At 36.8% G+C, this 23951-nt stretch overlaps 1 long non-coding RNA gene and 1 pseudogene across 4 annotated transcripts; both read right to left on the reverse strand.

The window, feature by feature from the left end:
* Positions 1–1516: 1516 nt before the first annotated feature.
* LOC122290054 lies at positions 1517–18844 on the reverse strand (annotated as a pseudogene).
* LOC122289166 lies at positions 7593–10652 on the reverse strand. 4 transcript variants are annotated; one of them, XR_006236133.1, is made up of 4 exons: positions 10343–10652; positions 9958–10049; positions 8830–9103; positions 7593–7831 (listed from the first exon to the last, which is right to left on the reverse strand). It is a non-coding gene; the product is annotated as an uncharacterized LOC122289166 (long non-coding RNA). The 4 variants fall into 4 exon arrangements; XR_006236131.1 differs by having other exon boundaries at positions 8830–9125; XR_006236132.1 differs by having other exon boundaries at positions 9958–10133.
* Positions 18845–23951: the final 5107 nt, after the last annotated feature.

Here is a 23951-nt window from a genome sequence, read left to right on the forward strand (position 1 = left end):
TTCAAAGACTTAGATTGTTAAACAGGTTGGGTTTTGATTTCTTAAATAGACTGATGTTTGAGTTGGAATTAGGTTAAGTATATTAAGTGTATAATTCATGGTTTTGGCAAAGGATGGTATTTTAGGAATTATGAGGATTTTAGGTTTTGAGAATTTAAAATAGGTTAATTTAGCATTTCCAGTTGAAATATCGAAATATATGTATGATCAGAAATTTATGAGAATTACATGATTATTTTATAGGTGACAAGTAATTTTTGTTCAGGCATTATTGAAGAAAAATTTCTAAAAAGCTAAGAAGTCCAAGTAAGCGATATTCCTATGCTAGATTTTGCATAAAAGGAAAAGGAAATGAGATTGACTTTTAAAATATGCATATTTTGGTTTTTGAAAAGAAATATGAAAAACAACCCCAATTGTTTGTTTCAGCATTATTCATGAACTTTGATGAAAAAGAAAGCATTTTTTTGTCATGATTGGAATAAACATGAGCTTATTTTCTAGCATTTTGTTTCTAAACTACGAAAAGAAAGCGAATATGAAAATTTGTGCATAAATTATTTTTTTATGATTTGATTCTATTCTGTTTAGAACTCCGATAAGTTATGATGTGATTTCTAAAAACTTTTGGCATGACATTCTGAATCAGGATGTGGTTTGTGAATGGTGATTGGTTTGACCTACTACGGGTGCTAATAGTGGTTTCTGTTTGGGTTGGTACCAACTGTTCTATTTCTGCTACACCCAATTTGGAAACAAAGTAGTTTTCTGGTGGTCTTTTTGTGTGCACATTCGGGAGTCTGAGAATAATAAGAGGAAGATTCACATTTTATTTCTGCTCGGCTAGCTACTGAGGTTTACACAACATTACCACGAGGTTTAAACATGGCCTCTAATGTGGTATGATGTTCTGGTATGATGGTGGTCAGTAATAATGCTATACCAAAAATGATTTTGATTAGGTATATTTTTGAAATTTCACTCGAACGTTTTATAGTAACATGTTCTAACTCTGAATTCTGAAAATAAAAAGTGTTTTCATTCTGCATTCTGAACTGTGTAAATGGTCATGTTTGCACACTAGTATATGCTCTTTGCTTATTGAGTTGTTAATAACTCACCACTTATCTCCAAATATTTTTCAGATAATTTTGATAGTTCAGCTGGAGAACAAGAGTAGGGAGTTTTAGTAAGGTATGATGATCATAGTGGACTAAGTACCTAAGGGTACAAGTGCTTACTTGAGAGTCGTAGTTAGTAAATTGATTTATTTTTGAATATTTTGATTTGATGAGTTAAGGATATTTTCAAGTCTTTAGTGAGTTTTTATTTTATATTATTGAGAATTTCTTTGTTGTCCCTATGAAGGAACATGGATATTTGGGTTAAGTCAATAAATTAATATTTTCTGAATTTTTTGAATTTTATAATTGTGATATTGAAGTTGATAGTAAGTAATAAGAATTAACTCTCCGGACCTCCGGGAACAGGGTGCTACATCCCAGGTCAACAAGTGTTTGTAAAAATACCTTTGAGTTTTGCTTCAACCTCATTCATTCATGCCAGGACCAAAGCAGATAGAACATGGTGAGAAGTTTGTGGATTATATTCATGATAAATTAAGCATTCCAATGGGTGAGATATAAAATAATAGACCCAAAAAGATTGTACAGAAATGATCAAATGGACGGAGAGAATTTGAGATCTTACCAGCTAATATCAAAACCAAAATTTAATTTTGTGAGCAATAATATTGAGGAGCCAGTTCAGATAGCCACAAGTAATCGATTCTACTAATGCTACAGATGTACTTATGATTAGTTTGGACTAGTTCGTTGAAAACTATACACTCTAGTTTTGCCTGGAATAACACAGAAGAAGGGTGGATCTGCACCACCTGACCACTAGCTAAAGCCCTGTCATTATATTAGAAGTGTTAATATTCCAATTAACAATGGAGCATCATAAATTAACCAAAATAACCTTTTTGAAAGGTACAAAAACTAGTGGATCCCTTAAGATCTACCAGATGAATTCCATAATGGTTCACCTTGTTAAAAGGTATAACGGCAAGCGGAACATTTGAGATCTACCAGAGGAATTTCAAATACGATTCATTTAAATGTTACATTCAATACCTATATGTTCCCTCTGGCTGCCTCAAACCTGCATTGAGGAAGAATGAAGTAGCAAGACATTTGCGGAACTGAAGCATGTCATCTCCACAAGAAGCAACACGAAGACCCATTTGTTCAACATGACCTCAAATTTGACTGCAATAAGCACCTAATAAATTAGGGGTGGAGATCTGGTGGAAACTTCAATGAATCAACTATTAACAATCTTTTATGGAAAATGAGGCCTAAAAGATGCACACATAAAAAAGCCAACAAGGATGATAGAAACCAACCTATGAATGTCACGAGCATGTCTCAAGTAACGACTATTGATGAAATTTTCCTTGCACCACTTGCTCAGAATTTTGTCCTTTTTCTCTTTGCTAAGCCCCACCATTCTCTTATCCAAGAACTCATCAGAAGCATCGTACACATTAACCAAAGTGAGGTGGTCTCCCTCTGGACTTGAAAAGCATCTCATTGCAGTTCTTACCTGGCCACATGGGGGATAAACATGATAGAATAATTATGAGTCCAAATGCATAACAATTTTTCTACAATAGTCCTCTCTGTATTGAGATAACATAAACAAAAATGGGCGATAGCAGAACAAGATAAAAAATTCCACAACTTATTTACTCTGCAAACTATTTCAGTTCACAATTATTGCACATATTGCTCTTCCATTACTCATTGAAGTATTAAACTCCCACACAATAGATCTAAACGATGTTTTTTTTTTAAATTTTTTTTTTATAAGTAAACGATTATATTCATATTAATACGAATAGGCATTGCCCAAGTACACAAGGGGGTATACAAGACATAGCACCTATTTAGGAAGAAGAAATAGAAACAAGAAAATCATGAAAATCGAGGCCATTGAAATCTACAGCTTTGGCCCCAAAAAAACAAAGTTCTAGCAAACAGATCTCCACGAAGTTACCGCCTTTAAACACCCTTTTGCTAATACTTAGCATATTTAATGCCTAACCAAACTAAACCATTTAAATATGGATTAAATTCCTGCTCACTAGCACTTGCTTACAAAACTTATCATCTGACTAAAGCAGATAATATCGAAGTATCATTCAGTCACGTTCATATCATTGCCTAGCAACAAAACCTATACAAAAATTGCCACAAATACATTAGAAGCTACAATTCATATGCACTTACCTCTTCTAACTTCTTGCGGGGGGCATAAAAAATAGATTCCACTGTATCACGAAATATAAAGCAAAGAAATCAAGAACAAGCAAGGAGGACATGAGGACACTAAACATCAAGGCTGCAACTCACAAAGCAATACATGCAGCAGCCAAAGCAGACCTGCAACAACCTGCAACACTCAATGAAAGCATGTAGCTGAAAAAGTAAATAAAGTATCTTGCAAAACACCAAAAGTAAATAAAGTATGCTGCAAAATACCAAAAGAAAAAAGCAGCATAAATGAGAAAGTGTTGGCACAGAAACACAAAACATCAGTTGAAGGAATACATGATTGCACAAAAAAAGAAGTTAGGGTCTCAATGCACAAAGCACTGCATACACCATGCTGTCCAAAAAGCTGAGATTTACAATCTGTAATTCGGTAGCAGAATAGAAAGATGTATTTTAGAAGTTTTCTTTTTGCCTTTCAGTTCTTGTAGTAGTGTATATATATGAGTTCTGTGATAACCCGTTTTTACATGTATTTTCATTGAAGGGTTGTTTTTAATTTAATTAATATATTGGTTTATTTATTTTAAATTAATGTATTTTAAATTGGTTTTAATTTATTTGATATCGTGTTTAATTTATTTTAGTTGTTTTACGGTTTTTAACATCGTTTTCGGCGGATTTGTTTTTGGTTTCTGGAGTGAGGATTGGACCTCATTTCTTTTCTTTTCTCTTTTTCTTTTTTCCTTTTCTTTTTCTTTTTTTCTTTCTTTTTCTTCTTCTTTCTTCCCCGTTTCCCCTCTCCCGCGCGCTGCCCCTTCTTTTTCCCCTTACCGTCGCTGCCACTTCGACCGCCCATAGCGCCGCCGTCCGGCGGCTGTGTTGTACACCACCCCAACCATTCTCTTCCCCTTCCACTAGAGATCATCTCCACCAATTTTCAGAGCCATCGGACCAGCCGTTAGCCGCCACGAGCCCCTGGAAGTCACTACACCTGCTCTGTTTTTCCCCCTGTCGCCGGTTGCTTTCGCAGCCCAGAACCGTCGCTCGCCGGCGGCGTGGCCTACACCACCCATCCAGTTTTCTTCCCCTCTCACCGGTGAACATCCCCACCAAGTTTCACCTCCATCCGAGCCACCGTTAGCCACCACGAGCTCCTCCAAGCCATACGGTTTTTCACCTATTCCGGCGCCGTCGCACTACCTCCGGCCACCATCTCTTCACAGATTCTTCCCCTACCTCTTGCCGACCTAAACCATCCATTTCTGGCCTCGATCCGTTGCCAGAGTAGCTCCCACGAGCTCAACTCCGTTCAGCCCCTTTTTGGCCTTCGACCACCATTTCCACCACCACCCATGGCCAAAACTCGTTTCTTTTAACTTCATAAACATCCCTAGACTATTCCCTATCAATCCCAAGCCTTGGTTTGTCCCCGTTCAAAAATGGGTAATTTATTACCCACGGCCACAGTGTAAATTACACTGTTACGTTGCTTTTCTTCTGTCGTTTGCAACTCCGCGAGCTTTCAAAAAATACCATATAGCGCTGTAAGTATTTTCCAAACTCTACTTTTAGATTTAAATATATTTTTCTCATACAATAAATATTTGATGTTGGTTGGCTGATTCCGGACTGAGTCCGAGGAGTTCGGAGGTCGGATGGATTGAGGACGGAATTGTTTGATGTGTTGATTTGGATTGGTTGGCTGTTTTATGCCTTGAAGTTGCATTTATATTGCATTTATGCGCATTTGCTTTTAAGTGAGAAAATCATGTTTTATTGGCATAAATGGTTTTTGGGTGCGTGTGTCTCACGAGCCCAAGCCGGGATGGGTTATTATCTCGGTGGAGCTCCTCTGGTCACTCGGGAGTGGATAATACTGAGTGACATCCCCTGGGTTGTCGCGGGATAACGACCGGATCGCACGATATGGTAACGCTGTCGTGTCAACTTCGTGGTCCCTAGAGTGGTGGGGACTAGAGGATGGCCTGGCCAGGGACTCGCTAGGCGCGAGTCTGGGCACCGCTCGTTTAGGTGTCACACGTGTAGTCGTTACCTGCAATGTGACACAGAGCTAGGGTTTGCGGATGATCCCTAGGGGAGATCATGGTGCATGCATAATTGGATCATTTTTATGGTTTTCGGATGTGGGCCATTTTCTGGGAAAATGGCGAGATTTGGTTTCGAGGCTTTTGATCTATTTTCTGGGAAAATAGTGGTTTGGGCCATTATCTGGGATAATGGCGAGGATGTGTTGAGGCTTTTGATCCATTTTCTGGGAAAATGGTGGTAGCGGTTTTGGGCCATTATCTGGGATAATGACGAGGAATGGTTTTAATGGTTATGTTTTTGGGCCAAATGGGTTTTTAGCGTGCGTGGAAAAATTATGATTTTATGGGACATGTGCATTGCATTCTTTCATGCATATTATTGAGTTTAATATGTTTTTATCTAGTGGTATTTGGATTTTACTTACCTGCGACACCATTTTTGGTACCGTAGATTTTGATGCAGAGATCGAGAAGGAGGAGAAGGCTGAGCCCAAGGATGAGGCTCCGCCGAAGGTCTGAGTTGAAGTTAATATCTTGTTGTTGCTTTGAATTATATTTGGATCTTGTAATATTTTATTATGTATGTTTTTGAACAGTTTTGTATTAAACTAAGAAAGATTCTGGTACTTAGTTTATGACTTTACCTTTCACTGCGTGTTTCTTCATGCACATTTGTCTTGCACACACTTGGCACTCGACGATAGGGTGGTGACCCGTATTGTCACCATCCGGACGTCTCGATTTCTCCGTGTCCGTACGTGGGGATTTGGGGGCGTCACAAGTTCCATGTACCATAAATGATATATGAGAAAAGAGTTTCTCCACATCACTTGTTCATCTCCCATTTTCTGTTTTCTATTTTTTGTTTTAACATGGTATCAAAGAAGGACTTCAATCCTACTTTGTTTCCTTAAAGCTTGCAAACAGAACATTAACTCATGAGTCATGACATCCTCCTCTTCTTCTTCTCCTTCTTCCCTCGAGGACCCAAATAGTCCATTCTTCCTGCATCATAGTGGCAATGCCAATACTATCATTGTTTCACCACCATTAACTGGTTCAAACTATATTTCTTGGAGCATATCATTTATGCTCTCCACTTTCATCAAGAACAAACCAAGATTTTTGGATGGCTTCATTACTACTCCTGACTTGATAGTTTCTTTCTATGTTTCATGGCTAAGATGCAATAACATACTACTTACATGGATTCTGAATTCTATTTCAAAGGACATTGCATCTAATGTCTTTTTCATGACTTTAGCTAAGCAGGTTTGGGACAAGCTCAAGGAATGCTTTGCACAACCTGATGAAGCTTGGATCGATCACCTCCAACACAAACTCAGTGGCATTGTGCAAGGACACCTCTCTGTAAGTGATTATTTCACTCAGCTTAATGCCATTTGGAAAAAATTACATAGCTATAGGCCTCTTCCATGCTATTCTTGTGGTAAATGTACCTGTGATGCCTTGAAAAATGTTGGTAAAGTCCAAAAAGGAGACTGTGTTTAAATTTTTAATGGGATTAAATGAAAGCTATGATGTTGTAAGGGGACAAATCATTCTCCTAAGTCCCTTGCCTTCATTGGATAAAACTTTTTCACTCATTTTGCAAGAGGAAAGGCAAAGGCAAGCAAGAAACACAGCCTTGCCTACCTTAGAACCTTCTGCCTTACCTGCCTACCAAAACTTCCCAAAGAAAAAGCATAGGTCAGAACTGGTTTGTCACCACTGTGGTAAGGTTGGGCACACGAAAGATAAATGCTACAGATTGGTGGGATTTCCACCAAACTTCAAATTTACCAAAACGAAAGGAACCTCTGCTGCACCTTATTCTGCAAATCAAGTCACTACTCAGGCTGCTAGTTCACCTCATGAAGCATATACTCCAAGTGTTTCTCAATTGAGACTCTCTTAGGAATAGGGGTGTCAAATCATGTGAACGGGTCGTGTTCGTGTCGTGTTGAGGCATGCACATTACAGTTAATGAGTCAACACGAATACGACCCGTTAAGAATTTCGTGTCAAAATCTCTAACATGAACACGACCCGACCCGACCCATTAACAAAAATAAATTAAATAAACACGACATGACACGACACGACACGATCCGATCCATTTCAACCCGTTTACATTAATGGGTTTAACAAACCCATTAGTGATCTAATTGATAAACTAATAATAAGTCTAAAATTACAATCCAAATAATAAAAATACCAACATTAAAATCCTAATAATTATCCAATACCAATTACCAAATACGATACACAAATATGATCCACATTCCACACACATTGTAATAATATTAAAATTACATCCCAAATATAATAAACAAAACACACATTATAAACATATTAATGATACAATCTCAAATATGATGAAAACACGAGTCCAAAAAAATCAACAATTTGAAGAATGAAGTGGAGCATCCTCTTTGCCCTTGTTGATCTCCAACTCCATTACATCTTCAGTTAACTCGTCCAATTTGACTTCTTGTGATTCTATTAAGAAAAGGCATCAGTAAAGTTTTATATCAATTAATATTATTATATTGAAAAATTACAATCATTTATTCAATAAAATAAAAATAATATTGCCTTGCTCATCAACATATAACCAATCTCTTGTGCAGACTAATGCTTCAACAATATTTGCTTTTAGTTCACTCTTATACTGATCAATGATATGTCCACCAACACTAAAAGTAGATTCAAAAGCAACTGTAGAAACTGGAACACTCAAAATGTCCCGAGCCATACAAGCAAGATCAAGATAACGAAATTCATTTCCTTTCCAAAATGAAAGAATCTCAATCTTTGCATTTCTATCTGCCATAGGTTCATCCAAGTAAAGATCCAATTGACTTTTGTGCAAATGGGCACTAAGATCATCATGTCTAAATGAATCAAATTCATGTGCACAAAAAATAAATAAAAATGTTTCTTAATGATATGTGATATAAAACAACAATATAATGTAAATTATTAAACAAAAAATATTATTTGATATTACCTGAAATACTTGTTTATTAACTAAAGACTCACTTTCCACTCCACTAACATTACTTTCAGAAGTCATGGTAGAACATGTGGGAACACTAGAAGAACTATATTCCATGAAAAGAGATGCCATTTTGGTCCGAACATTCATAAACTCAATAGAACAATCTCCATAAAGCTTTGTATAAGAAAAATCAACAAAATGAAACTTGTATCGAGGATCCAATATAACTGCTATAGCCAACAACACATTGAACTCAAACCAATATTTCTCAAACTTAGTAAGCATTTGGCAAGACATTCTCTTCATATAGTCAAATAATTGGAACATCTAGACGCAAATATTGTAATAAAGATCTCACCCCCGAATATTCAACAAATCAAAAAGCCAGTTCATGCTTCACAATAGCGGCTACCAACAATTCTCTACATTCATTAGTATCAAATTTAAGATTACCTACTAAAACCGGATCCACTATTTTTTGATAACAAATACTGACCAATATCTTGTGAACTTCTTCTAGGGCATGTGTCAATGTGACGCTTCATATTTCCGGTTCCATATTTTCTCGCAGCCATGTAAGTGACTCCACACAATTTGCACCTAGCTCATGGCTTGCCATCCTTTTTCTCAGAATCAGGAACCATTTCGAAAAAACTCCACACGTTTGACCGTCTCCTTCGTTTTGCTTTAGCCTCCTCTTTTTGAAAACTTTCTGAGTCCAATGGGTCTAAATCAACAAAATCTTCATTTTGTTCTTCTACCTCACTCATCTGACAACAACAAACAACAAGCCTAATTATTGTAGTTAGTATTTATTACTTACTCAGAACTTAAAGGAAAAAAAAAACCACCAAAAAAGGGTCACTTGCACATATGTACTAAATAAAAATTAAGTCCAACTTTTCATTGAAGCAAGAAAATGCACTTATGTATTAAATATAGAAAATTAAAAAAACAAATATAAGATTTAGCTAATTTGCTCAATATAATTCAAGAAAATACCAAATTAAGAATAGAGATGCTCACAAATAAAGCCCAAACTCATCAGACAAACTCTCTCAAAGATGGCATAAATTAAGATCCTATTTTACTAAACTTGCATAGGTATTTTACACAAAGATGACATATTGCAGCATTTTGTTCCCTCAGTCAATGAATTTTTCTATTTCCAATAACTCCACCAAATGCATTCATCCATTTATCATTAATTTGTTAACGTGGGTATGGAATTGGAGCCTGAATGCACCATGCTAATTTTTTAGCTAATTATAGACAAGCAAGCAACTCCAGCTCGTAATTATTGGACACCATGAATATTGTTGTGAAATCTGTAAGTTGGACGTGATCTTCATCCATTTATCAAATAATCAATAGATATATAACAGGTAACAATAATCCACAAATTTCACTCACGGATCATCTAACAACATTCATTCACAAATTTCACTCACAAATCTAACAACTATCATTCACAAATTTCACACAATAATTCCAGAAAACTATCAGAGATTCAGAGTATAACACCAAAAGATTAACAAACAAACTTAACAAATTACGGCTAAAATAAATTTACAGATTTCACACCTAGAAAACTAGAACCAAGAAATGCCGAGAGGGTGCTTACCTTGTTCCGTTCAGCAACCCGCACAAGAGGTCTCAGGAATTTCAACACTAATTCACCAAAAAACATAGAAGACGAGAGAATGAGATCCTCAGCTGAGAGAGAAATCGAAAATAATTAGACTGAGAAGAGGGGCTGATCTGATTTCGTGATGGCGTGATTCACAGTCATTGATTCGGCTAAAATGAGAAAAATTAAATATAAGTGCAGGGAACTGTGAATTGGTTCCAGAAAATGAGAAGCCGAAAATAACCATGTGTGAACTATGAAGTTGTGAACTGGTTCCAAAAAATGAGAAGATGAAAATGATAAAAATGGGGGAAGTTGAAGAACAGGAACCGAAGAGGGAAAACCAAAAAATGAAAAGGGCATGAAGAATTGAAGATACCTGGACTCCAGATGGGATGACCGACTCCGAGTGAGGCACTGAGCTGCGCACCAGCCAATCCGCACAACACAAACACCACCGAAGCCCAAAGATGTCGCTATCCAGGTTTGCTTCTGCAACAATTGCTTCTCTCCCAGAATTTTTTTCCCTCAGAAACCCTAAGATCCCCTTTTTAAATTTCTAGGGGACTCTGATTCTCTGGAATCTTGTAGCCGAAGCGACAGCTGGAATTATGCTTCCATTTTCTAAGTCTGAGGTCTGTGTAGACTGTGCGGCGTTGAATTGAAATTTGAGACTCGACTGAAGTGCCTCTGAGGTACTGTATTAGTGTATTACTCTTTTTTTTTTCTTCTATTTTTAGATAGAAGGGACCTAAGGGTAGAAGTGTAAATTTATTTTTTTAACGGGTCAAAACGGGTTGACTTGTTAGTGACCCGCTAAGCAATCGTGTCTTAACGGGTCAACCCTTTTTGACCCAAACCCGATAAGACTAAATCCAAATCCGCTTTTATCGTGTCGTGTTCATGTTGGGTTAACGGGTCGTGTCACAAATTGCCACCCCTACTCAGGAATAGGCATAATATCTCATGCATTTTGCCAATACTCAATTTCCATAACTAAACTTGAGACAAGACAAACTTGTACTGCCTACTCCTGCTGCAACCTCTGAACCAAGCTCATCGACCATTTCCTTTTCAAACCTTGCAGGTAACCACCACTGATCACATGGTGTGCTCTACTTCATACCTTGATGAACTTTCCCCTTGCACACAAACCTTTGTCCAACTTCCAAATGGCACAAAGGCTCAAGTCACACACATTGGGACTGTCAAGCTATCAGACTTCTTGATACTAACTAGTGTCCTCTGTGTGCCCTCATTCACATTCAATCTCATCTCAATTAGCAAACTCACTCAAAAACCAGATACTTGTATGTTCTTCTCAAATAATCTTTGCTTCATTCAGGTCCTCTCTACATGGATGATGATTGGACTTGCCAAGGTCCATAATGGCCTCTATCATCTGCTGCCTCCTTCCCGTGACAGCAAAAGCAATCCTTCTTTAACTTTTCCTAATCAAGCTTGAGTCAACCAAGCAGCTGTGCAACATGATTTTGATCTATGGCATTTTAGATTAGGACACTTGTCCTCACAAAGAATGAATTTAATTCATTCTCTTGTTCCTAATGTAAAATCCAAAGACTTGCCTTGTTGTAAGATTTGCCCTTTGGCTAAGCATAAACACCTTCCTTTTTCCTTCAACTGTATCCACTAGTTCTTTCCCTTTTGACTTAATCCATTGTGATATATGGGGCCCATATTCCCAAGCATCAATTTAGGGTTTTCATTACTTTTTAACTTTTGTGGATGATTATTCAAGAATCACATGGGTTTTCTTAATGAAACTAAGTCAGACACAAGGTCTATTCTACAATCATTCATCCACTTAATTCAAACTCAGTTCAATAGCAAGGTCAAGAAAATCAGAACTGATAATGGCCTTGAATTCGACATGAGGGATTTTTATAAAGAAAATGGCATCATTCACCAAAAATCATACGTGTATACCCATCAACAGAATGGTGTAGTTGAGAGGAAACACCAACACCTCTTGAAATGTTGCCAGGTCACTCCTTTTTCAAGCTGGACTTCTTACTTCTTTTTGGGGAGATGCCATCTTGACTGCAACCTATATCATCAACAGGCTCCCCACTCCTTTACTTTCAAATAAAACTCCCTATGAGAAGCTCTTTGGATCACCTCCTTCCTATGATCACCTTCGCGTCTTTAGCTGCCTGAGCTATGCTAGCACTTCTAAACACCAAAGAACCAAGTTTGAACCTCGAGCTAAGCCATGCATTTTTTTAGGATACCCTACAAACATCAAAGGCTAATAGCTCTATGATATGGAAAATCACACCACTTTCATTTCTAGAAATGTAGTGTTCCATGAATCCATCTTTCCTTTCCATTCCTCCACTTCCACTCCCTCTTCTCAAACTTCATCAGACCTTCATGCTTCTTTCCCTCAAAATTTGGTTTTACCTCCACCACCAGTAGATGATTCTTTTTCACATTCTCTTATTCTGTAGTCTAACATATCCCTTCCACCTGAGCTACCATATGAGCCACCTAATCTTGAATCACCCTTAGTTGCCACACCCTCTGATACACCTCCTGCTTCACCTCATCCTAGTGAAATGCATACCACCTTGCCTCTTCGAAAATCCACCAGAGATAGGCACCAACCTGCCTATATCCATCAATACCACTGTCAGGTAGCAGAAGCTATGCCTCTGGAAGCAGCCTACCCATCTTCCACATTTCAACCACTTAGTCATCATCTCACCTACAAAAATCTCTCCCCATCTCATCAATCCTTTTCAGTTTCCCTCTCACTCTCTTCTGAGCCTAATTCCTATAGTGAAGCTGTGAAATTCAAACATTGGCAAGATGCCATGCATGATGAACTTAGTGCCTTAGAGGAAAATAACACTTGGACTGTTACTTCACTTCCTCCCAATAAAACAACCATTGGTTGTAAGAATGTTTATAAAGTCAAGCTTAAATCAGATGGCTCTCAGGAGAGACACAAAGCCAGGCTTGTTGCTAAGGGATAAACTCGAAGAGAAGGGTTTCACTTCCAAGAAACATTCAGCCCAATGGCTAAACTCACTACAGTCCGTGTCTTCCTTGCATTGGCATCTATTCATAATCAGTCCTTATCTCAAATGGATGTCCATAATGCCTTTTTACATGGGGATCTTGATGAGGAGATTTATATGGAAATGCCACCAGGTTATCACACTCCAAGAGAGTAGATTGAGGGGGAGAAACTCGTATGCAAACTGAACATATTTCCTTATGGACTTAAACAAGCTTCAAAGCAATGGTTTTCCAAATTTTCTAACTCCCTCACCTCTATTGGTTTTCGTCAATCCAAGTCTGACTATTCTTTGTTTACTAAGGTTAGTCAAAAAGGATTTATTGCTCTCTTAGTATATGTTGATGACATCATAGTTGGAAGCAACTCTCAAGATGAAATTGGCTCAATCATAGCTCACCTTCAAAGCAAATTCAAAATCAAAGACCTTGGACCTCTTAAATATTTTCTAGGCCTAGAAGTTGCTAGATCATCCTCTGGAATCAACATATGCCAAAGGAAATATACTCTTGAAGTCTTGGAAGATGCAGGGTTACTTGGCACTAAATCAGTCTCTACACCCATTGAATTGAATCACAAGCTAAGTCACAACTCGAGTGAGACTCTACAAGACCCTACAGCCTATAGAAGGCTTATTGGAAGGCTCATTTATTTGACAATCACAAGGCCAAACATCACTTATGTAGTGAATGTTTTGAGCCAATTCATGGATAAGCCCTCACAGACTCACATGCACTCAGCCTATAGGGTTCTCAGATATCTTAAAAGCTCCATTGGCCAGGGAATTTTCTTGTCATCAAAATCATCCTTGCACTTAAAAGCATATAATGACTCTGATTGGGCTGCTTGTCCCGAAACTAGGAGATATGTCATAGGCTTTTGTGTGTTCATTGGAGACTCATTGATAAGCTAGAAATCAAAGAAACAAGCAACTATTTCTAGGTCCTTTGCTGAGGCAGAATATAGGGCTTTAGCCTCCACAAGTTGTGAAATCATATGGCTCATTGGTTTGCTAAGAGATTTCAACATCAAACATGAGCAATCTGGCATCTTGTTCTGTGACAATCAATCAGCCATTCACATTACAAGGAATCCTATTTTCCATAAAAGAACTAAGCACATAGAGCTAGATTGTCACTTTGTTTGAGAGAAGGTCCTAGCTGGAATCATCACTCCAGTCCACATAGCCTCAAAGTTCCAATTAGCTGACATTTTCACTAAGGCTCTCACATCTTCTACTCTTCAATTCCTATTGTACAATATGGGAATCCTAAATATCTATGCCCATCTTGAGGGGGAGTATCACGAAATAAAAAGCAAAGAAATCAAGAACAAGCAAGGAGGACATGAGGATACTAAATATCAAGGCTACAACTCACAAAGCAGTACATACACTAGCCAAAGCAGACTTGCAACAACTTGCAACACTCAAGGAAAGCATGTAGCTGAAAAAGTAAATAAAGTATGTTGCAAAACACAAAAAAAAAAAAAAAAAAAAGCAGCAGAAAGGAGAAAGTGTTGGCACAAAAACACAAAACATCAATTGAGGAATACATGACTGCACAGAAAAAGAAGTCAGGGTCTCGATGCACAAAGCACTGCATACACCACGCTGTCCAAAAAGTTGAGATTTACAATTTGTAATTCAATAGCTGAATAGAAAGATGTATTTTAGAAGTTTTCTATTTGTCTTTCAGTTCTTGTAGTAGTGTATATATATGAGTTCCATGTACCATAAATGATATATGAGAAAAGAGTTTCTCCACGTCACATGTTCATCTCACATTTTCTGCTTTCTATTTTCTATTTTAACACACTGAGAGCATTGCAATAGTTATCAACATAGACTAGCCAAAATAAGAGCTCTTGAATAAACAGGGTCTAAGGGGAGCTGAGACATTTGACGACCTACTGGATCTGACAGTTTACATTCATCTGTTAAAGCACCTAGCAAGAACAATTGCTCCAATGACTTGACAATAGATTCCCTATTTGAAAGTTCAAAAATGTTAATGTACCAAGGGACATAATTGAAAGATAACAAGCCTTTGTTTATCGGTATAAAGTAAAGAGAACAGGATATCAAGTGATATCATTAAAACAGCTACAAGCCTTGCAGAAAACAATGCAGGTTCTGCAAGAGAGGGTATTAAGAGACAGAAGACTACCCATAGCATTTCTCTGAATCTACAACCCTGCTTTTCAGACAATATGAAGCCAACTATCAAAGACAATCACTTAATGATTAATGATGATGATGACGCTCATAATCACAAGCTACAGTTAATCCACTCCTGTAGGACTTGAACTATTTTTTTTTATATATAAGTAAACGATTGTATTAATATGAATAGGCACAGCCCAAGTACACGCGGGGTATACAAGAGGTAACACATATTTAGGTAACACCAATTATAATACATAACGGTTGAAGTCGCTCTTTTACAAGTCGTTCAACTGACTCAATCTCTTCTTGCCCAATTAAAAATACAAGTGTATCACTAGGGCCTTCCTCCAGATGAATCTAATAAGATGAAAATACAAATATAAGAAACCATAGATGAACTCTTAAATTATCTTAGAAGGTCGAAGAACAATCTGAAGTACTTCAATAATTTTAGAATTGAACTTCATGAAAAAATAGGAAAAATATAAGTTTCCAACGATCCTATTAACCCCAATCTTGTAGGTTGAACTTAACTCTACATGATACTTTCACATCAAAGTACAAGCATAGAAAGTAAAACCATACAATTTGTAAGCATACTTAGAACTGAACTCTGATACATTGACGTTGCAAAAACACTCATCGTCAAGATCTACTATAATTGAAATTGCCAAAGAATCTCATCGAAAACATTAGAGCAACTTGCATGTAGAAGCTGGGCTATTGGAACACAAAAGAAGATAGCTATATAACAACCTGGAATCTGGCAATTAAGGTTGCGTCTAAATAATCCAGCTTAACATGATGAGTGTAAAATGTATCCATGGGAAATTGTCGCCCTTGGACATGAACGGCTCTTGCACCGCCGAAGTACTCGGAGAAACCATGTGCATCTAAACTTGCAGACATGATAATTAACTTCAATGGAGGAAATTTTCTGCTTTGACATTGCTTGAGAAAAACACCATTGTCCTTATCCGATAGAGTGCCATTTTTTTCCTTATTTTTTTCAATATTAACATAGTCATTGAAAGATTTTGACCTTGCTCGTTGTATATTTTTAAGCAATCCCAACAAAACATCAGTGTGGACAGTCCTCTCGTGGGCTTCATCAACAATAATGACCGAATATCTATAGAGATATGGATCTAACAATGCTTCCCTGTAAAAGAATAAAAACTCAAATCCATTCACACATGAGAAAAGCTCATCAAAGGTCTTGTAGATAAAACCCTATTACAAGTACTAGATGCATTAAACTAATAATGCTCGATTGAATACCCTTAGGTTTCTAACCCCCAGACCTCCCCCGAAGATAGTACGACAAACTTGCTCCCACTTAACCAGGTAAAATTTGAACTCATCCCCCAAACCCCCTCACAAAAAGTCATGCTAGAGCTTCTCAATACGGGCGGCCACACTTTTTGCTATTGGGAATAGAGATAGAAAATAAGTAGGTAGGTTAGAAAGCGTACTCTTTATCAAAGTAAGCCTTCAACCTTTTGACAAATACATTTTCTTCCACCCCGCCAATCGCTAGTCTATTTTTTCAATCATTATATCCCATACCGAAGGAGCCCTTAAGATACTCCCCAATGGAAGTTCCAAGTAAGCTATTGGAAAGGAGGTTATCTTGCACCCCAATGTACTCGCCAACTGTCGAGTGTTGGGAACTACCCCAATGGGCACCAATTCTGATTTCTCCAAATTTACCTTCAAACCAAAAACTACCTTGAAGCAAAAAAGTAAGGCCTTCAAAACTTGCATCTGATTTTGCTCGACTTCACACATAATTAGTGTATCATCTGCAAATAGTAAATGGGAACTATTAATAATACCCCTATCCAGGGTTTCGATCAGGAAACCGTTTATAAATCCATTTTCAACCATTGCCGAAAGCATCCAGCTTAGAGCCTCCATAACTATAACAAACAACAAGCGTGGCAATGGGTCTCCTTGTCTCAATCCACATGAACTTTGAAAAAAAATAAACCGCTGAGACCCAATTTACCAACACAGAGAACTTTCTTGGAGATATGCACCAATGGATCCACACCCTCCATCACTCCCCAAAACCATACCTCCTGAGCAAATGAAGTAGGAAGTCCTAATTAACATGGTCATATGCCTTTTCCATGTTGAGTTTGCACAAGATCCCTGTTTTCCCAACTTTCAATCTACTATCGAGGCATTCGTTGGCAATTAGCACCGCATCCTAAATTTGTCTTCCTTTTACAAAGGAATTTTGAGGTTGAGTAACAATCTTCCCCATCATCTCACTCAATTTGTTCGCAAGAACATTGGAGATTATCTTATACACCCCATTTACCAAACTAATAGGCCAAAACTCCTTAATCTCTGTAGCCCCCCCTCCCCCCCCCCCCCCCAAACGGGCTTCTTAGGTATCAATGTTAGGAAAGAGGTGTTAAGACTTTTTTCAAATTTTCCAACCCAAAAAAACTCCTAAAAAACCTTCATAAGGTCCTCTTTTATCACTTCCCAATAGTCTTGAAAAAAACACATAAAGAATCCATCCGGTTCTGGAGCCTTTTCTCTAGCCATTTTCCTCGCTACTTCATATACCTCTAACTCTTCAAAATCCCTTTCCAAGCATGACACATCGCTTGACCTAATGGTATCAAAGTCCTTCCCATTCAGTGGGGGCCACCATCCCACCTACTCTTCTAGTAAGTTATCATGAAAGTCAACAACATGATTGTGGATTACCTACTCGTCTTGCATTCCACACCATCAACTTTCAGCATGTCAATGTTGTTATTTCTCCTATGCGAATTTGCAATTCTGTGGAAGAAACTCGTGCTTCGATCTCCTTCCCGCAACCATAGTGCCCTGGACTTTTGACGCCAAGACATCTCTTCTATTATTATCAATCTGTCAACATCTACAACTAGCTCAGACTTCCAATCTTGTTCTTCCTAAGTAAGAGGTTGTAACTCTTCAAGCCTTTCAATCTCTTGCAGCTCCAACAACTTTGGTTTTTTGTTTTCCCCAACATTTTCGAAGACTCCAAGTTTCACACTTTTAAATCTCTTTTAAGAGCTTTCAATTTACCCACAAAAATGAAACTAGGAGTATCTTGGAATTGATAGGAAGACCACCACTATTTGGCCCTATCCACAAACCCTTCCTATTTCAACCACATATTCTCAAATTTAAAAGGCAGACGCCCTTATGAACTCCTTCACAATTCGGGGCATACGCTTTTGCCATGCATCCGAAAAATGGCTTTCCCACTCTGGTGAAAGTAAGAATCGATCCAGTCAAGACCATGATTGATTATTACACCAAGTCGCAGTACCCCCAGCTAATGGCAAATCCACCAAGTTCAGGTCAAAGATACACTCCAAGAACTCCTCCATAGCTGGCCGCAATCTTCTACTACCAGAAACTTCACTTGGGAATCTTTCGGAAACTCCGAGAACTCTTCCAGAAACTTTACTTGGGAATCTTACGACATTAAAATCTCCCCCTATACACCAAGGGAGTTCCCACCAGTTATGAACCACAACAAGTTCCTCCCACAACAATCTTCTATTTGTGTCTAAATTAGGACCATAAACACATGCAAAAGCCCACAGAAAGTTATCGGAAACACACTTAAACAGGCATGCTACCATGTAATGCCCAATAAAATCCTCCACCCTCTCCATCACCCGCCTATCCCACATCACTAATACCCTTCCCAAAGCCCCATTTGAGGCCAAGAAAGGCCAATCGACATAAACTCCACTCCATAAACTTCACACAATTCTCCTATCAATCATTTTCTATTTTGTCTCTTGCAAACATATAATATCCACCTTCCACTCCTGTAGCAAGTTTCTAATCTGTAGACACTTATTAATCTCGTTTAGCCCACGAAGATTCCACGATACAATCTTTGGCTTCATTGAGGAAAGGCCAACCCATTCCCTTTCACCCTACCCCTATTGGCACTGCCCTTCATATTCATCGACCAAGTCAATCTTTTGAATTCCCAATGCTTCTTCAATTCTCCTTTATTTTTTTTTTTATGTTTGGCTTCAATTGTTGTGTAAAACCCAAGTAGTTTGATTGTTACCACGGTATTTCTCTGCCAAAAGTGAGTGTTTTTTAATAAATTTGGGCTGGGTTCACTATTGGACAGGTGACTACCCTCTATTCTAAAATATATATATATATATATATCTTATTATTCAATTTGTTCCATGCACAAACTATTTGAACATATTATACTCTTGTTCAAACTAGAATTTTTTGCTCAAACCTTCAGAATGGGTCATTAAATCTGAAATTCCCCAAGTACCTCAGTAAAACCATGAAATTGTCTACCAATTTCCTTGAAAAAATTGGTTAGATCTCAATTATCAAGATTATATAACAAATCAAATACTTAAAATAAATAATAAGACTTGTAAGACACAATGATTGATTACGAAGGAAAACCCTTTAAAGAATTCTTTAAAGGTAAAACCTTACGAAGCAACCAAACCCAAGAAAGTCAATCTTATTGTTTAAAAATCAATTACAAGTAATTTTCAATTATAAAACCTTTGTAACTTAACTCTCTTACTTGTCCAGAAAAATGACCCATTTGTCTTCTATCGCAGTAGCAGTTAGAACCTTTGGTGATCTTTAAACTATTGACTTTCCTCCTAGAACTCCAATGGCTGAAATCCAATCAATGATCATTCACACTTATAGCACAGTCACACACAGAGAGAGATCACAAATATGAAAATTCACTAAGAAATTTTCTCACCAAACTATGCACTTGAAAGTGCTCTAGAAAATATGTAGATCTGTATCTCTACAGATCCTAACCAATAGGACCTCTTAAATAAATAATATGGAAAGAGTTCCAGTTGAAGTATGATTCTGCTGAAGGATATAACCTATCGCGAGGACGTCTCATGACAAATTGCTGACATTTCGCAATAATTCTTTTCTATAGTGACTGATTTCTGTTCAACTTTTGTTTTGGATAAATGCAAATCCTCATGGACTCGATTTTTACCTCAATGACTTATCTAAACAACCTCTAAGACTTCTAGATAGACTCAATATTGTTTAAAGATAAATCAATAATTACTTTATATTCATCCAACAATTTTAAATATAATGATAAGATAAGCCTTATCATATAGTCTCTAACCTTAGCCAATTTGTGCCTTTACAATCTTCCCCTTTGGCAGATTGGTGACAAAACCAAATGATGAATGTCTTGCATCTACAATCTTCGCCTTTGGTGGATTGGTGACAAAAACAACCAGCAGACCAAGAACTCGTGAAGAAAATCTTAATACAGTAATGAGAAGAAATGACATAGAACACTATTTGAAATTAGTCTCAATAATAATCAAAGGTTAGATGTAATCTAAACCTACAAAAATAGTATTCTAGTCATCATCAATAAACATGTTCAGTACTTAGTTCTCCCCCTCCATATTACGCTGCTCTCCCTAAAGTATATAGTTCTCCCCCTCAATATTTCGCTGCTCCCCCTTTTTATTTTTAGCAAATCCATTAAACTCTCACTTACTTGAACTCCCCCTAAATTTCACAATATCAAAATATTTCAACATATTTCAATTTGCTCTTTCAATACTCTCCATTTTTGTCACTAATCTAACAGTAATCATAAGATAATAAATACCATTTATGTGTGCCGAGATGAAAACACTAAAAAAAATATGAAAAAAACTCTCATGTGTCTCAACTTTTCATGGATTAAATGCGCATAATGTATGAGCATGAATGTATGTCAAACAATGAGCAAATGATTGAAACAACTTGGTTGAGACAAAAAAATCAAACACTTGGTGGGCATACCATAAAACCGAATGACAAAGGCCAAGAACCCACTCAAAAATCGTCCTCAATACATGCAACAACATTCGGAAAGAACAATTCAGTCACTATGTAGGCAGCCCAAATGCAAATCCAAGCCAACACTTCACATAATCAAACTTTCCATAGAATATTTCAAAAAAAAAAAACAATCCGGGCCCTAGAGAATGAAAATTTCAAACACCATAAAAGACTTACCTTGATTAGGAAGTGTAAAATAAAGAGAGGATGTATGTAATCCTGAGTGAAGATAGACGAAAGAGAGTGAAAGGGGCACCGTGAAATGGGTCTTGCGTGATAGAACCAAGGAACCGTGAAATGGGTCTTGATAAGGGCTTATGTTTTGGGAGCTGGGAGTAAATGAGAAAGACAGCAGAGGTTTTAAGTCTTTAAGTCTTTAAGGCTTTTAAGTCCCGTGCATGTGCTAAGCCATAAAGTCCCACTGGGACTTATGCTATTGTTTCAGAATAATATCCCAATACCCCATACTGACTCCAAATAGAAACTTTATATTTTTATTTTTGGATTTATTTTATAAATTAAAATAAAAATACAATAAAATATCACATCGATCCGGGAAGAAAGAAAAAAAATTAAATTAATTTTTTTTTTTTGTTATTTTTATAAACATGAATGTGAAAAAAAAAACATACAAGTAACATGCTTATAATCATCTCAGTTCAACCATAGCAGAATTTACAAAACAAATACTAATCTTTAGCACACTCATGTTGCAACAGTTACTTTGGATGCTCACTCCTCATAAAATCATCAATATCAAAGTTCATGTGAGTGTGTGAGTATACTTATACCATAGCATTTTTATGATTTCACCTTAAAAGTCAAACTTTATGCTAGGGCCTAGATATATGAGCATCTCCTCCAAACACTAGTTTGTGCATCCCTTTTTTGTGTTCATGTTTGTTGCTCATCTTTTTCCATAATGATTAGAGCAACGATTTTTCTCGTAAGAACTTAAGGAGGTAGATCCGTATAGGGTGTTTGTCTTTTTCCGCAATGAATTAACACCGACTTTTGCTATATGGATCAACTCCTTGTGTTTGACAAGAGAAGAGCCCTTTATTGATATACTAGATTCAACTAGTATTAGTCAATTCAAGGCATGAACTCCCTCTTTTATGAGCATATTAAAAATCAATGTGAATTTTAATTATAATATGCTTACATATTGGTTCCTCATGGTACTTGTAAATGAATTTTACCAAAATGACCCATAGGGTTAGTATGCTTAAAGTGTACTGCAAAAAGAAGAGTAGTGCATAAGATAAAAAAAATTTAAAGTAATGCCACACATGCTCAAACTTTGATTTATCAAACATGTACTTTCCTTAAGGAAAAACTTTGAACCAAATCAGAAAAAAAATTTATATTATATTTTTCTTATTTAAAATTGAAAAACAGAAATATAATAGCAAAACAGAAAAATAAAATGCATGTCCTAGACTAATGATATGCAATGAATGCAAGAACATACAAAAAGTCCAATCAATTAATGTGCCATGGCATTTTCTTTTACCACCCACCTTACTTTAAATTTTGGTCTATTCTTTTCATCAACACCACTTTGTATAATCTTTTCTTTATTTTGAAAGTAAAAATCTACTAGTTCACCAAATTTGAAACTTAAAAAGTTGATTTGTTGACTCATATCACAAACTTGATTCTCTAGACTCTTTCTTCTCCTTTTTAGATTTCTTTCACCTCCATTTTTCTTCACTTTATTCAAGTTAAAGCAATTTGGCCTTATATGACCAACAACACCACAATAATGACAAGTAGGAGTAAACTTACCTTCGGACTTACCTTGGTTGGGCTTCTTTGTCATTGATCTATCATGTGAGACTCTTGGAACATGAGTTTTAGACACAGCCTTCTTTGGAGTTTCCTCATCTTGACTTCCTTTAACAAAAATAATATCTTTTGATGAAGTGACAACGGATGATGAGCTTTTAAGTTTCATACATTGGGAAGTCATATACCCCAAACTAGTACGATCACAACTAGATTTTTGAAAACTCAACATCTCTTCTAATTTCTGTGTTGAGGTTTTTTGCTTGCACTCATGAAACTTTTCCAATTCTTTTTCTAGTGCAGCCTTTTGATCTTTTAATATTGATACTTCAACACCAGAAATTTTTATGCCTCAGAAAGATTGTTTATCTCATTCTCCACAACAGTAAATCTATTGTACAGCTTCTTATTGAGTTCCTTTAATTTGATCACTTCTTTACACACATCATTGAATGCTTCCTGTAAACTTAATTCTCAGTCAACATCAACAAGTGATACATCTGAATCACTATAATCACAACCACTTTCAGATTTTGTTAGTGCAATATCAGGAAAAGATTTTTTATCATTAAATGATGAGTTTGAACTTTCAGAATCTGAACTGTTACTAAGTGTGACATTCAACATTTCCTTTATTTTTCTTAAAGTTTGGACATTCAACTCTTATGTGACCATATCCTAAGCATTCATGGCACTTAACTTTGTCATTTTTCTCAAATTTATCTTTATTCCAATTTTTAGACTCATTTATCTTTGCAAAATATTCCTTACCTCGCTTTTGTTTTCCATTAGTTTTCTTGTAAAACAAGACTTTTTTGAATTTTCTTACAGTGAGATCTATATCATCATCGAAGTGTGGCGGGACATACAATGACGTCGATGTGATCTATAAGGGCACGGATCACACTCGAATGGGTGAACCACGCTCTGATGCCAATTGAAATTCCCCAAGTACCTCTGTAAAACCACAATATTGTCTACCAATATCCATGAATAAATTGGTAAGATCTCAATTATTATGATTATATAACAAATCAAATACTTAAAATAAATAATCAGACTTGTAAGACACAACAATTGGTTACGAAGGAAAACCCTTTAAAGAACTCTTATTGT

The sequence above is a fragment of the Carya illinoinensis genome, chromosome 12 (genome assembly GCF_018687715.1).
Source record: "Carya illinoinensis cultivar Pawnee chromosome 12, C.illinoinensisPawnee_v1, whole genome shotgun sequence".
Classification (NCBI taxonomy): Eukaryota; Viridiplantae; Streptophyta; class Magnoliopsida; order Fagales; family Juglandaceae; genus Carya; species Carya illinoinensis.